This window comes from Vulpes vulpes, chromosome 1 (genome assembly GCF_048418805.1).
Source record: "Vulpes vulpes isolate BD-2025 chromosome 1, VulVul3, whole genome shotgun sequence".
Taxonomy (NCBI): domain Eukaryota; kingdom Metazoa; phylum Chordata; class Mammalia; order Carnivora; family Canidae; genus Vulpes; species Vulpes vulpes.
In genome coordinates, this window is record NC_132780.1 from 103,995,503 (window position 1) to 104,008,869 (window position 13,367).

The 13,367-nt window shown below is 35.4% G+C and overlaps 2 protein-coding genes across 6 annotated transcripts in view; one reads left to right on the forward strand and one right to left on the reverse strand.

The window, feature by feature from the left end:
* CMSS1 (cms1 ribosomal small subunit homolog) overlaps nt 1–13,367 on the forward strand; it is a 383,859-nt gene that overhangs the window by 100,773 nt on the left and 269,719 nt on the right. The window lies entirely within an intron of this gene.
* The window catches only part of FILIP1L (filamin A interacting protein 1 like), a 296,680-nt gene that overhangs the window by 93,783 nt on the left and 189,530 nt on the right, over nt 1–13,367 (reverse strand). The gene's annotated exons all lie outside the window — the stretch shown is intronic.

The following is a 13,367-nucleotide window of genomic DNA, read 5'->3' on the forward strand; positions in this document are numbered from 1 at the left end:
TGGGTTTTAGTTTCTTATTATTCAAAAAGCAAAAACACAAAGTTATCAATGACTGACTTATTTCTGAAAGAAAATTGGAATTAAGAGGCATCTGAAGTCATTGAGAGTCAATTCACTGAACAATGTTTAATAGCCTCTCAAAAAGGGAATATAATCTAAAGCCCATATCTAGGGCCTGGCTAAATGAACTGCATCTATAAAATGAAATAATATGCAGCCACTTAAAAAAAGATAGGAAATATATAGTATGATCTCCTTCATGAATTACTGATACAGGCTTACAATAATTTTTTAGAAAAATGAACAGGAAACTGTTAACTATGGATTACTTCTGGGGAGTAGGAAGTGAAATGGAAGGAAGGTTTTAATTTTCATTTTATACTTTTCTGTTCATTTTGAATTTTCTATTTTCATGTATTATTTGTGACCTTACTTTTTAGTTATTTCAAACACATATAAAATTAGAGATAATAGCATGATTAACCATCATGTGTTCCTCATGCAGCTTCAATAATTATCAACTCCTGACCAGTCTTGTTTCTTCTGTACCACCCGACTGAAGGTTAGCAGAATATGCCATTCCAAAATATGCCTCTTTGGCATAAGGATTATTTTGAATTGATTATTTTGAGAAACAGCAGATGCAGAGGTTCTGAAAACAAGAGTAAAGTTAACCTTTTGTAAGAGAAATTTATACTTACGGAGGAATTCTCTATTTGTAAGAGTATCTTCCCCTCAGTGCCACAAAGAGAAGGATGATTAAATCAAAAGACAGTCTTTATCAGTGGAGAAGGCACTAACTTAATTCTGCATAACAGACCTTTCCTTTTGCTTTTTCTGATAACTGTTCTTAATGAGTTGTCCTCCTCCCACCTGTCTTTTGCTTTTAGCTGAAGATGGTATTTAAAGTTCCAGCTCAAGTTATCTTGTAGAGTTACTCATTTTCCCTGGTTATTTCCCATGTATATACTTGAGGCATTCATGTTAATAAACTTCAGTTTAGTTTTTCTCTTGTTAACCTGTCTTTTATTACAGAAGTGCTCATCCAAGAACTCAGAAAGATAGAGGGAAAATTATTTTTCCTCCCCCACACTATGCTCCCACTCTAAATTATTTTGAAGCAAGTCCCAAACATTCTATCATTCTAAAATATTTTCAGACTGAAACATAAGGATTTTTTTAAATATACAATACCATTAACACACCTAACTTTAGAAATAATTCTTTCATATTCTGAAATATTCCAGGATACAGATTTTCCTCCTTCTATAGTGTCTTCAAATTAAGATTCAAATAAGATCTTCTATTATACTTGATGGAAATGTCTAAATTTCTTTTAACTTATAAATTCCCCTTGGTATTTTCCCTTTGCACATTATGTACATTATTTGTTAGTGGAACCAGATTGTTTGTTACACAGACTTCTCACAATATTGATTTTGCTGGTTGTACCCCTGTTATCATTTTATTTTTAGGTTTTTTTAAAAATATATTTACATACATATATTTGATTTTTGAAGAAATTTAATGTTTCTGTATTCACTTATCAGTGTAGAAAAGGTGGGAGGAAGTTCCTATCTATGCGTCAATATAAAAACACTTAGAAGCACAAAGAATAACTCATTTCTATTCTTGCCACCACAGAGCCAAGCATCTTTGGGAGAAGTCTCCACTAAAACCAGCAGCTCCTTTGAAGTCCCTGTAGCTGCTGCTACCAATTACAGTATACACTTTAGTAACTGTATTTGGAGAGAGTAATACGTTTATTTATTCTGTAGATACTAATTGGGCACTCACTATGAGGGGCTAAGGCTACAGAGATAAACAAAACAAGATGTCTCTGCTCTCATGGAGTTTACACACCAGTGTGTAAGTGGGAAGAAGACAGACAAGAAGCCATGATAAACAGGCTCGTTTGTATCATCTGTATAGTGTCCAGTGCTTATCCTTCTGATTCAGTGTATATCTTCTGTTAGAGTATCCAAAGAACATTTGTCCTCTTTTCTCATTTTATATATATATATATATATATATAATTATATATATATATTATATATATTTTTATATATAGATATATATTATATATTATATATATTTTATAATATATATTTTATAATATATATTTTATATATATTATATATAATATATATTTTATATATATATTTTATATTAAAATATATATATTTATATATTAAAATATATTTTATATATTGATATTTATATATATATTTTATAAATATATATATTTATATATATTATATCCTATTAAAATATATATATATATATATATTATATCCTATTCTCCAAAGCTGGACTTCTCAAATCTGGCTTCTCCATTTTCTCCATTTCTGGATCAACTGTGTTATAGGATCTGTTTCTTATTTATTGGTGATATTGAAGTGATTTTTTTTTTTCAGAAAGCTGACTAGATGGAGCTTTGCAGGTTCTGAAGGTCTCCACCATTCCCTTATTGTGTATATCCAGCCTATTCCTCTCATTTGCCTTACCCTGCTGGCCCCAGAAGGCATTTGAGATTGAGGACTGCGTCCCTCTCCTTTACCCTTTACCCTTTTAGTTTCAGATATTTTTAAATGAAAATAATTAGTAATGAATATCATCAGTTTAATAAAAGCAGAATTTGAGCATTGTTTCTGAAACATTTTAGAATATGGATTCATCTGGATTGTCTATTTGTACATTTAGAGTCTTTCCACATCCCCATCTTTGAGATAGATCTATATCTATATCTATCTATATCTATATCTATATATATCTCAAAGTACAAAGAAACTAACCAAGTTTTTTGGGGTCCTTTGCACAGTTTGCTGGGTTATAAGGGCTCATCTCAGCCATGGTGCAAGAAAAGTTAGTGCTGAAACCACAAATCTCCTTGGATTCCTGAGATTTCTTTCTGGAACTGAAAGTGGGAATTAAGTGACTGCCCCACACTTTTCCCTAACAAACAAAATAAGTCTGAAAAAAATGCTGGCCTATTTCAAGGAGTCAGGGAAGCATGTTTCAAGATTAAACTCTTCCAGTTTAAAATTCAGTTCCTGCCATCCAGAGGTTTTTTGTGATGAAGTTTTATCTGATTTGCTCTGCTTTGTTATTATTGAGGCATGACTCACTCAGAATTCAACACAGATGAAAATTAAGGAGTGATTTTTTTTCTTTCCAACGTTTTTGTTATTCTGTGCCTCTCACTTTGTTTATTGATAAAAATCTTAGCCCTCAAAAGAATGGTGAGAATAAGCCACTGAATTCTTCTGCATGAAGAAGCCACAGGAGTTCTCCATCTGTGTCTCCATAGATAAATGTGTAAAAGACCATTCATTTAATCTAAATGCTGTCCTAACAGCTTAAACTATCATGTTTGAAAGTATGACTGTAGAACAACACATGTGATTCTCTTTTTTCTGTGTTGTTCCCTTGCTATATATATTCCAGTGTCTGTTATGGCATGACATGGCTTGAATGTCATATTTACTCAACAACAACAACAAAAAAAAAACAGGGCACCTAGGTGACTCAGTTGGTTAAGCATCCGACTTTTGATTTCAGCTCAGGTTTTCTCCCTTTAAAAAAAAAAATATTTCGGGATCCCTGGGTGGCGCAGCGGTTTGGCGCCTGCCTTTGGCCCAGGGCGCGATCCTGGAGACCCGGGATCGAATCCCACATCAGGCTCCTGGTGCATGGAGCCTGCTTCTCCCTCTGCCTGTGTCTCTGCCTCTCTCTCTCTCTCTCTCTCTCTGTGACTATCATAAATAAATAAAAATTTAAAAAAAAATATTTCATATATTGAGAGAGAGAGGGTTGGACAAGTGGAGGAGGGGCAGAGGGAAAGGGAGAGGGAGAGAGAATCCCAAGCAGATTCTGCATGGAGCCCAACATGGAGCTCAATAAGGGCTGTATCCCACAACCCTGAGATCATGACCTGAGCCAAAATCAAGAGTCTGATGCTTAACTGACCGAGCCATGCAGGCACTGCTTCTGAAACATCTTCTGAAGAAATATAAGTTACGTGTTGTTCAGGCATTTCAAATATTTCAAGCTATTACTGGGAAATTCATTAAAATAAATGGGGAAATGGCTGTGGACATAAATGAATCGGCATAATAAATAGGAAATGTGAGGAAGTGAGAATTTGCAAGTAGAAATGGAGTTAAACAGAAGAAATTGATATGAAATTGTCACACACTTCAAATCAACTGAATTTTTAGAAGCAGAACTTGACAAAGTAAATTTTGGATTCCACACCGTTAAACAAATCAAACTTGTCAGGACCATGGAAGGCCAGTACTTTAGGTGTTATAAACTATTGTTGAATCTATCATGTCATGGGAAAGGCGAGCAAGGATCCTGGATTTGAACTCTCAAGCTTGGCATGGGATTGATTGTATTAGAGAAAGGAGGGTTCAGACCTTTCAGAGAAAAAGCAAACAGAAACAGTCTTAAGAAATGGGTACACTCCTTCATTGCTAGTAATAATATAAATAATCTATTTATAGAGGACAAATTAGCTACAGTTTTCAGAATCCTTAAAAGGTTCATAACTTTTGACCCACATCTAAGGATTTATTATTCTAAGGAACAATTAAGAAGGTGTAAAAATTAATTGAAGTATGAGGCTATTAGTCATAGTGTTCCGTATAAAAGTGAAAGAGTGGAAAGTATCTAAATGCCCACAAGAGGGAATTTGTTAAATAAATTAAGTCTGTATGATATAGCAAAAGTCATACTCTTAAAAATTATGGTGTACAGTTGGTGATTTAGGAGAACATTCATGATGTTTTTATTAGTGACTATAGAATACAAAAACTGTGAAAAGTATGAATTGAGTTATTTTTAGCTTTTGTTGTAGTTAATGTTTCTCCTGTTTTTCAACTTAACAGTTGAAAATCAACAACTTTGAAAATCCCTTTTAAGATCCTTTTTTCCTCCAGTGCCTTGATAAAAGATTTGCCTTCTTTTATACAAATTTGCTCTCTCTGAGACAATCCCAAAGCTCTCAAGCTTTTTCTGCTTTACCTATAAAAACTGACATTTTTTTAAATATATACTAATCTTCAAAGCTGGACTAAGTGAAGGGAATTAATCCAGAAGCTAATTTATAATAAGATATTGATGTAAAATAATAGATGAAATTATAACAACTTGTCTTTCATCTCAGTCACTTATTCAACACATATTTATTGTACTTCTTAATACTGTGGACCCTGCAGGGGAAATTGTGAACAAAACAAATCAAATGTAGACCCTCCCCCCCTTACCTGATTGTGGGAATGTTTGATTTTTCACAATCATTTTAGGCCAGAAAATGTGATTGTGTGGGGATCTTAAACATTGGCAGGCCAGAGGAGCATTGGAATCTTCTGGTACACTTAAAAACTGCGATACTACATGAGTTAATTATGCATATATGCTAGCCTGTGCTCTTCATAATATCATTGCATTAACATTTCTGTTTTTTTCTAAGCAAAATGATTTCCAAAAGGGGAAAATAGTTCTTGATAGGTTAAAGGAAAAAAAAAATTTCTTTGAGCACTGTATTACTCAGCTCAGTGTTATGGTGTTAGATCATTAGGGCATTTACCCTACTCTAAAGGAAAGAAGATATAAGCAGCCCTAGAGAATGATCCCTCTTTTGTGCAGTCTCTGTGTTCTCTGTTGTCATCACACCTGTAACACAACATTGCCCTTTTTTTATGTCTGTCTCTCCAATACTGAAGGGTATGCCCCCTTGAAAGCTCTGGTTCATCATCATGTCCTTACCACTCAGTCAGTATTGGTCTAATTAAACGCCTTCCTGAAAATAAAAAAAAAAAAAAAATGCCCATAGTGGCACTGAGTATGTAAATAAACTACTTTAAAGAAAGGCTGATTTGAAGAAAGATTCTAATGCTTATTATTGAGTACTTCCTCCATATTAGACACCATACTTAGCACTTTCTAAGCATTTTATAATTTAGTAATTCCAAGAACCTATCAGATCCATACCATTTAGTTATAAATAATGAGTAGAAACTGAGATTAAGTAGGTTAAGTACTTTGTTCAAGGTCAAATAGCTACTGAGAGGATGGGACCATGGCTTAGACTTTTGTTATTCTAACTCCAGAGTTTATACTTCTTAACTCCAATAGCCTTACACCCTTCCAAGAAAAGGGTTTTTTGTGCAGTAAAGTTTACTCCTCATTTACTCATCATTTATACCAGGCATCTCTATTGTCATAGCTGGCCAAAGCTGTTTGGCTTTACCTTCTCAAGAGGGAATAATACACTTGCCAGGAAAATTTACCTGCAAGTTATAAATGCAGGATACAGGTTCATTCTCATGTTTCACCTTAATTTCCATTTACGAGGCAGAAATTTCCATTTTGACCTGGTGTAATGACTCTTCTTTTTCTTTGTATTTTATAGTCTGGTGGAACAGAAGTTTGAGGTTGCCTTTCCACAATCAGTCTTTGGCTTCCTGTTCTGTAGGGCTGTTAAACTAGTAGCTGTGAGCCGGTTGGATGTGTTTATCCAGTGCTTACTGTATGTCCTCCATTTTCCTAGGGTTAAGCTAGCTGTTGAATAATTACAGTCCTTAATATCTTTTTTGTCTGACCTTTGATAATATTGCAACAGTGGTGTCAGTACCACAGACTGAACACCTGAATCTTCTTTGAATCATCTACATACTATTTGTGAGTGTCTTCTCTTTTCAACTGTATTATTATTATGTCTTAAAATTCTTCTGGACCCTCCACAACACCAAGCACAAAACTTGAGCATAGAGTAACAGAAGTTAGGGAGAGTAGCACCAAATATATTATCAGGAGATCTAGCTTCTGGTCTGGCTCTACTACTACTTAGCAGCAAGATGTTGTGATTTCTTATCTAGGACCTGATGGGCCTCACTTTTCTTAATTCAAAAATCTGAAAGTTGGTCTGGATTGTTAGGTCTTTTCTACTTTAAATTCAAGATTCAGAGACTTCTGTAATTTTTTTTCTAGTTACTTGATTGATCAATTCTTTGTAGTAGCATTAACAGGAATAAAAAGGTCGTAAATTGACCTGGATTTGCAAAGATGATACTAAGTTCAGTTTTGAATATGACACTGGAGAAGTAGTAGGATGTACCTAAGTCTAGCCATCCTTTAAGAATGGAAATGCAGACTGAGATTTGAAGTTGGTAGAGGTACTGTCATTCTCACTGACCTCTTTTGAAAGTATGAGTCAGAATGATAGGCTTAAAGTAAAAGGTACTTATTTAATAGAGCAATCATAAAACCACAAGTATTTAGATCTAAAAGAGAAACACACATCATATGGTCTGTCCCGTTTGTTTTATACATGAGATTGGAGAAATTGAATTTGCCCCAAATTACACACTAGCTACAGATCTAATTTGTAGACCAGAATCCCCTATGTCTAAGTTCCTGCTTCATCCCTTGCTGTGTTTATTAGGTTTCCTTTTTGCTTTGTAGCAAAATACAGTAAATTTACTAATCATTGTACATCCAAATACATGCCTAAAATTATAAAATTTGGTTCAGCTTTCTAGGAGAGAAAAGCAATCAAAACACAGTGTCATTACTGTATCTGAATTTTGACCTCTATAATTAAATGGTGTTATATGAAAAGCACTGAATTTTGTGACATCTGTTGAAAGCTAAGTTATCATGTACAGTCCTAAATTATGTCAGTACCTTTACGAGGTAATTAATCTCTTTGCATCCCTGCCCAGATCCTGTTAGGTCTGGGATGTATGAATACTAGGCTGATCACATTGTAATACTCTGTAGAATTATAATACCAAAGTGAATGTTTGTGGTTGGTCTCCATTTTGTTCGTACAAAGAACTGGATACCCATGATAAAGGTCAAATGGAGATCTGGCATCTATTTCACTACTTGCAAGACATAGTCTGGAGAATATGTAACACATATAAATGCTTGCCAGAAAACTGAAAGGAAATGATTGCATTTGAGTACAATGTATTCTACAACAATAGTTTAGTGTGCATGAAATTTAAAACTGCTGGCTTTCTAAATATGATTTTTTAAAAGTAGGCTTAGTTTATTTATTTTTTAAACATTATACCCGTTGTGTCATACTTTATGGGATAGTCTTAAAAGCTGAGATTTAAGACCAAAGAAACTAAAAATTCTAATGGCAATAGTTGCAAAATATTGAATTCTCCAGTAGAGTACTCTAGCTTAATGTGTTTGTTGATTTCTCCTGAATGTTCTATTTTCTTGAACATTTCATGTTTTTATGTCATTTTACTGTAATGGTGCCTTTTTTTTCCTATCCATCATGATTGCATAGTACCTTAGAAGCATCTGTATCAAGTCTTAAAGTCTGCATCCCTGTCTCTGCTTTACAAATGCACAAATAAGTCAGGGTTTTATATAGGTGGAAACCACATCTACCTCCTTCACCTAATTATCTTCCACAAGACCTGGCTTGTAGCAGGCAGTTGATTAATTGTTGTTGTTGTTTTGTTTTGTTTTGTTTTGTTTACTGATTAAATGAATGAATGACATGCAACACACATTAGCTAACTAACTCATTAAACTAACTAAAAAATGAGATAAATTAATACACTCATTCATTTACATATATTTGAGGGAAGTATCCAAGGCCTCTAAAAAGAAGATTTGATGCTTTTGACAAAAGCCTATAAAAGTACTCAAATATAGGGATGCCAGGTTCAGTTGGAGAAGCATATGACTCTTGATCTTGGGGTCCTGCCTTCCAGCCCCACGCTGAGTGTAGAAATTACTTACATAAATAAACCTTTAAAAAAAAGTCCTCAAATACCCTCAGTTAACAGGAAGGTCAATATGGCTCAGTTTTTCAGTCACCTTCTCTGATGCCAATCTGCAAAATAGGCCTGTCATAATAGAGAAGGGTTAATGATGGAAATCTTTCTATAATTATAAAGTTTCCTCAGTCAAAGGAGAGGTAGAAGTTCTCTGTTCTTTATTAAAACCTGAACAGCAAAAGGCTTGGCCCAAGGTGTGGTCAAGGCAGCAACCCTTGCTTGAAGCTGGGTCCCTGGTGACTTTCCTCCAAAGACCCTTCTTCCTCTGAGCCACTGTTCTATCTATAAACACTTGGGCAGGAGAGGAACAAGAAATTAATTCTACCTGTGACTTCTTCCTCACTATGTGGCTTTTGAGAAGCCCAGCATTTGAACTCCTGCTTTATAAAGTTAGAATATAAATGCTAACCTATTTAGCCAAGTTATTTATGAAAAGTAATTTAAGGTTTAAAAAAATAATCCATGGGTGAAGCCACATTTTTATACAGAGTTGCCATAACAGTATTTGTTTCCCACTTTAGTGGTTACTTCAAGGCCTGAAATGCAATAACATGTATGTTTAATATACATGATTTGTTTTTGTATTCTGAAAAAGAATGCGGGGCACCTGGGTGGCTCAGTGGTTGAGCCTTTGCTCAGGTCGTGATCCCTGGCTCCTGAGATGAGTCCTGTTTAGGGCTCCCCATAGGGAGCCTGCTTCCCCTCTGCCTATGTCACTGCCTCTCTCTGTGTTTCTCATGAATAAATAAATAACATTTTAAAAATAAAATAAAAAAGGCATGGTTTCAAAAAAAGGAAACTTTTTCTTTCTTTACAGCCTTTTCCCCCACTGAAACTGAAAAAGGAAAAAAATTATGCAAGCTTTTTTGAAAGTACAAATTTGGCATTTCACTTATGGGAAAATTTTGCAAAATTGTACTGACTAAAAGTGATTTTTGTTTTGGCTTTCCTGTGAAGCCATCCAGAAAGGTCAAAAATTACTGGCATTGCTTTTGTATAAAACATTTCACATAGACTCCACTTGTAATTCAGCCAAGTACATAATTCAGGTCATCAGTGACACACATATCCACACATTGAAGCTGGTCAGTGAACAGAAAGTAGTCATGAAATGTGGATAATATTACCTTACGGGTAGACCAAACTGCACAGATTACAGCAAAGGAAACTTCGCATTAACATGCTTAGGAATGGTTTCCTGAGTTGATCCCTGCCCCCATCCTCCCTCAGTGGGAAAACCAATTGTTTACTGATTACGACAACGACATCACTTGGCAAACATTTTGGCCTCCACTCAACCTGTGACATCAGTCTCCTTTAGGGTTTTCCACATTTAACAAATTCTCCAAAGAAAATACAGAAATTGAGCCTAAATTTGAAATCCATTATTTCACCCTCTAAGGTCTCTTTATCTCAATCATGTATTTCATAATTTTTATTTTATTTCTAAGTAGATATTATCCAACACATAACAAGTGTGAAACATTCACAGTGTTTTTTCAGTTTCAATCAGATAGTCCTTTATAGTTATCCGTACCCAACTCCCTTTTTATGGGGGTTATGATATCTTTCTTTGTTTCTCTGAACTGAGGGTCACTGATTTGGGAGTGGCTTACATCACTTTGTTTGGGGAAGGAAGTAAACATTATTCTCTGACCCCTTAAGACAAGTTCATCTTGCTTTTGTGAAGAGTGGCTGTGTGCTCAAGAGGAAGTACTCTCATTAAAGTTAGAAGGACTCACTGATGGTGCACATGTTTAGTCACTTGTCAGAGAATGAAACAAATGAGTGGTATTTCACTCTTATGTAAGCACCTCCTCTGTGTATATTTACCTGGAATTATTAGTTTTCCCCACTTTGTTTTGTTAGGTGGGTTTCATGTAATATTTTGATGCAAATGCCCAAAAGCAGATGGAAATCCTGAGGCCCAGAGTCTCCCTGTTGAAGGCAGGGGAGCAGGAAGGACCAGTACGACAAGAGAGCCAAGATATGGGAGTTGTGATGTTGTAGGTGAAGAATTGTCTGTGTATCATGTGAATTGAGAATACACTTAACATTCTCATATCCAAAGAGTTCCATCTGGAAGCTGTTCCTTGGCAAACAGAAATAGGTGAATATTCTCATATCTTCTGGAATGGCTGCTGCACAGGGAATGAGAATCACCTCTGGTCACTTTTTCCTATTTTTGGTAATGGTATGTTCACTTTCATTTTTCTTTTTCTTTTTTTTTTTTCATTTTTCTTTAAGACAAAGAAACTTTGTGTTCAAAGGATAAAAATCATGATCTTTTAAATTCTTCCCTGTAAACCCCTTCGATACTGTAGACATGCTGTTCTTAATTTATTGATTCCATAGGGTACAATTTACATTTATCTCACTGTTTTCCTTTTCCTCTAGCCCACGGCCTTTATTCCCACTGAATTTCTGTTCCCATTTCTCAGTGTCATTCTCTTTGCTCTCCTTTGGTTTAAATAATCTTCATCATCTGCCTCCCAGCATTATAGTATTACTATTGGATAGTCTTCCTAAGCCTTCCACCAGAAGATAGTTGAGATACAACAATGCATATTAAAACTGTACCTCAGACAGCCCTCCACATACCTACCCTAAATCCATATCATCTTGCCTTCTTTGTTAATGTGGTAAGCCCCCTGGGCAGGGACAACCAGTACCTCTTTGTTCTATGGCAGGCAGCACTCTAACCATGGTCAGTAAATGTTCATAATAATGAAAGATGAAAGGAAGTGTCTGTGTTCAGCAAGTTAGTGCCAAATAAGTGTGGAGGCCAAATGAGGCCATGGGTGCCAAACCACAGGGGTTCGAAATAATATTTAATATAACATTGTCTCATTGAATAACAAATCTTACATTGTAATGTCTGAGTCAAATCTTCCCTTGGTGCCAGACTTCTCATACTCCTTTAATCTTCTCCTCAAGATATTTCAAGTTCATGAGGCTCAAGGTAACAAGACCCTCCCCCACCCACCCCCAATGTACTGAGTAGAAAACAAACTTCCTGGTGAATGTGGAAAAAAGTAACTGGATGTAAGGGCCATGGATTCTCTGGGAATCTGACCAAGTGTCTACTATAAAGTGCATTGAAAAGAGATGATAGTTTGCCATTAACCTAGCTATCGTGTAACTCCAGTTACCTGGCTAAAATATGAATTACAAGTAGTTAGAAAAAGCAGCTAAGACTACTAATATTTTAGAAAACAGAGGTCAGTAATTATTTTTTTCTGCATTTTTCTGTGATTGTTAGAATGCAGCACCATTAGCTCTGTAACTCATAAAAGAAGTATATATTTCACAAGTGAAATGACAGTTCAGTATAATTCGACATTGCAAAGAATGGTTATGTCCTGTCTTTATATTATCAATATAGAGCCTTAATTGTCCTTGTATTTCAAGTGGAAGTTCATACCTTCTAAGGTGATTCAGAACAGAGGGGCAAAAGGGAGCAAAATAATCTGCCCTTCATATGGTTATAAAATGTTTACCACCCAATCTCCTTTTTTGCAGCCAAGCTTCTCAAAATAATAGTTCACATTTTAAGCTTCTACATTCTCATTTCTTATTTATTTTTCAAAGCCTTGTGATTTGGCTACTGCCCTCACTATTTTATTGAAAGAGCTCATTAAGTTTCCCAGTATCTTCCTTGTTGCTAATTCCTGGGACATTTTCTTCTCTGCTTCTGTATTATTTGGTGGTATTTGACTACTCACTCTTTCTGAAAATTCCTTGTTTGGTTTCTTTGCTTTCTTTTTCTTCTGGTTCTTCTAACCCTCTACCATTCTTTCTCATCTTCTTTTCTTGATCTCTTTTCCTCCAGGAAACAGCCAGCCATTGATTTTTCTAGAATTCTCTTCTCAGAATTCTCTCTCCTCACCACACCAACACTCATAGCTTTAGCTGTCACCAGCAGATCCACACCACCCTAACATTTCCAGACCTATACTTCCAACTGTATGTCGTCTGTTTAGATATATCATTCCCCTCACTGGACACTGGAATATACCAGGTATCTCATACTCAACATGTCTAAAACAGGACATGCCCCTACTTTTTAACCATCTTCTTCACCACAAAAACCTGTACACCATTCCTATATTTTGTATCTTGGTGAATAGCCAGGAGTGCTTCTCAAAACTTCTTGTGTTGCTTCCTCTGCTCTCCAATCTCATTAGTCACTCATTAGTATTTACTGTACATCATAAATATCTCTTGTTCATACCCTCTTCTAACCCCAATATCCATTGGAATATATACCCTCCCCAAATCTAAACCTCCTATCTTTACTCCAGGTTGCCTTAATGGTTCTTCAAGAAAGCATACTGATCAACTTGTTCCTCTTCTCACAACTTGTCATTTGCCCCTTCTTGCCCACAGTATAAAATCCAGCTACTTGTAGCTAGCCTTTCCTTTTCTTATCCTGCAATTACAGTCTATACTGTAATAATGTGTAGTTCCTCGCTACCCGTACTATTTTCTTACCTCCATGCTATGACATTTATTTCTGTCCCTGCCTTGTATATAGTTTCCATTCTTGTTTGC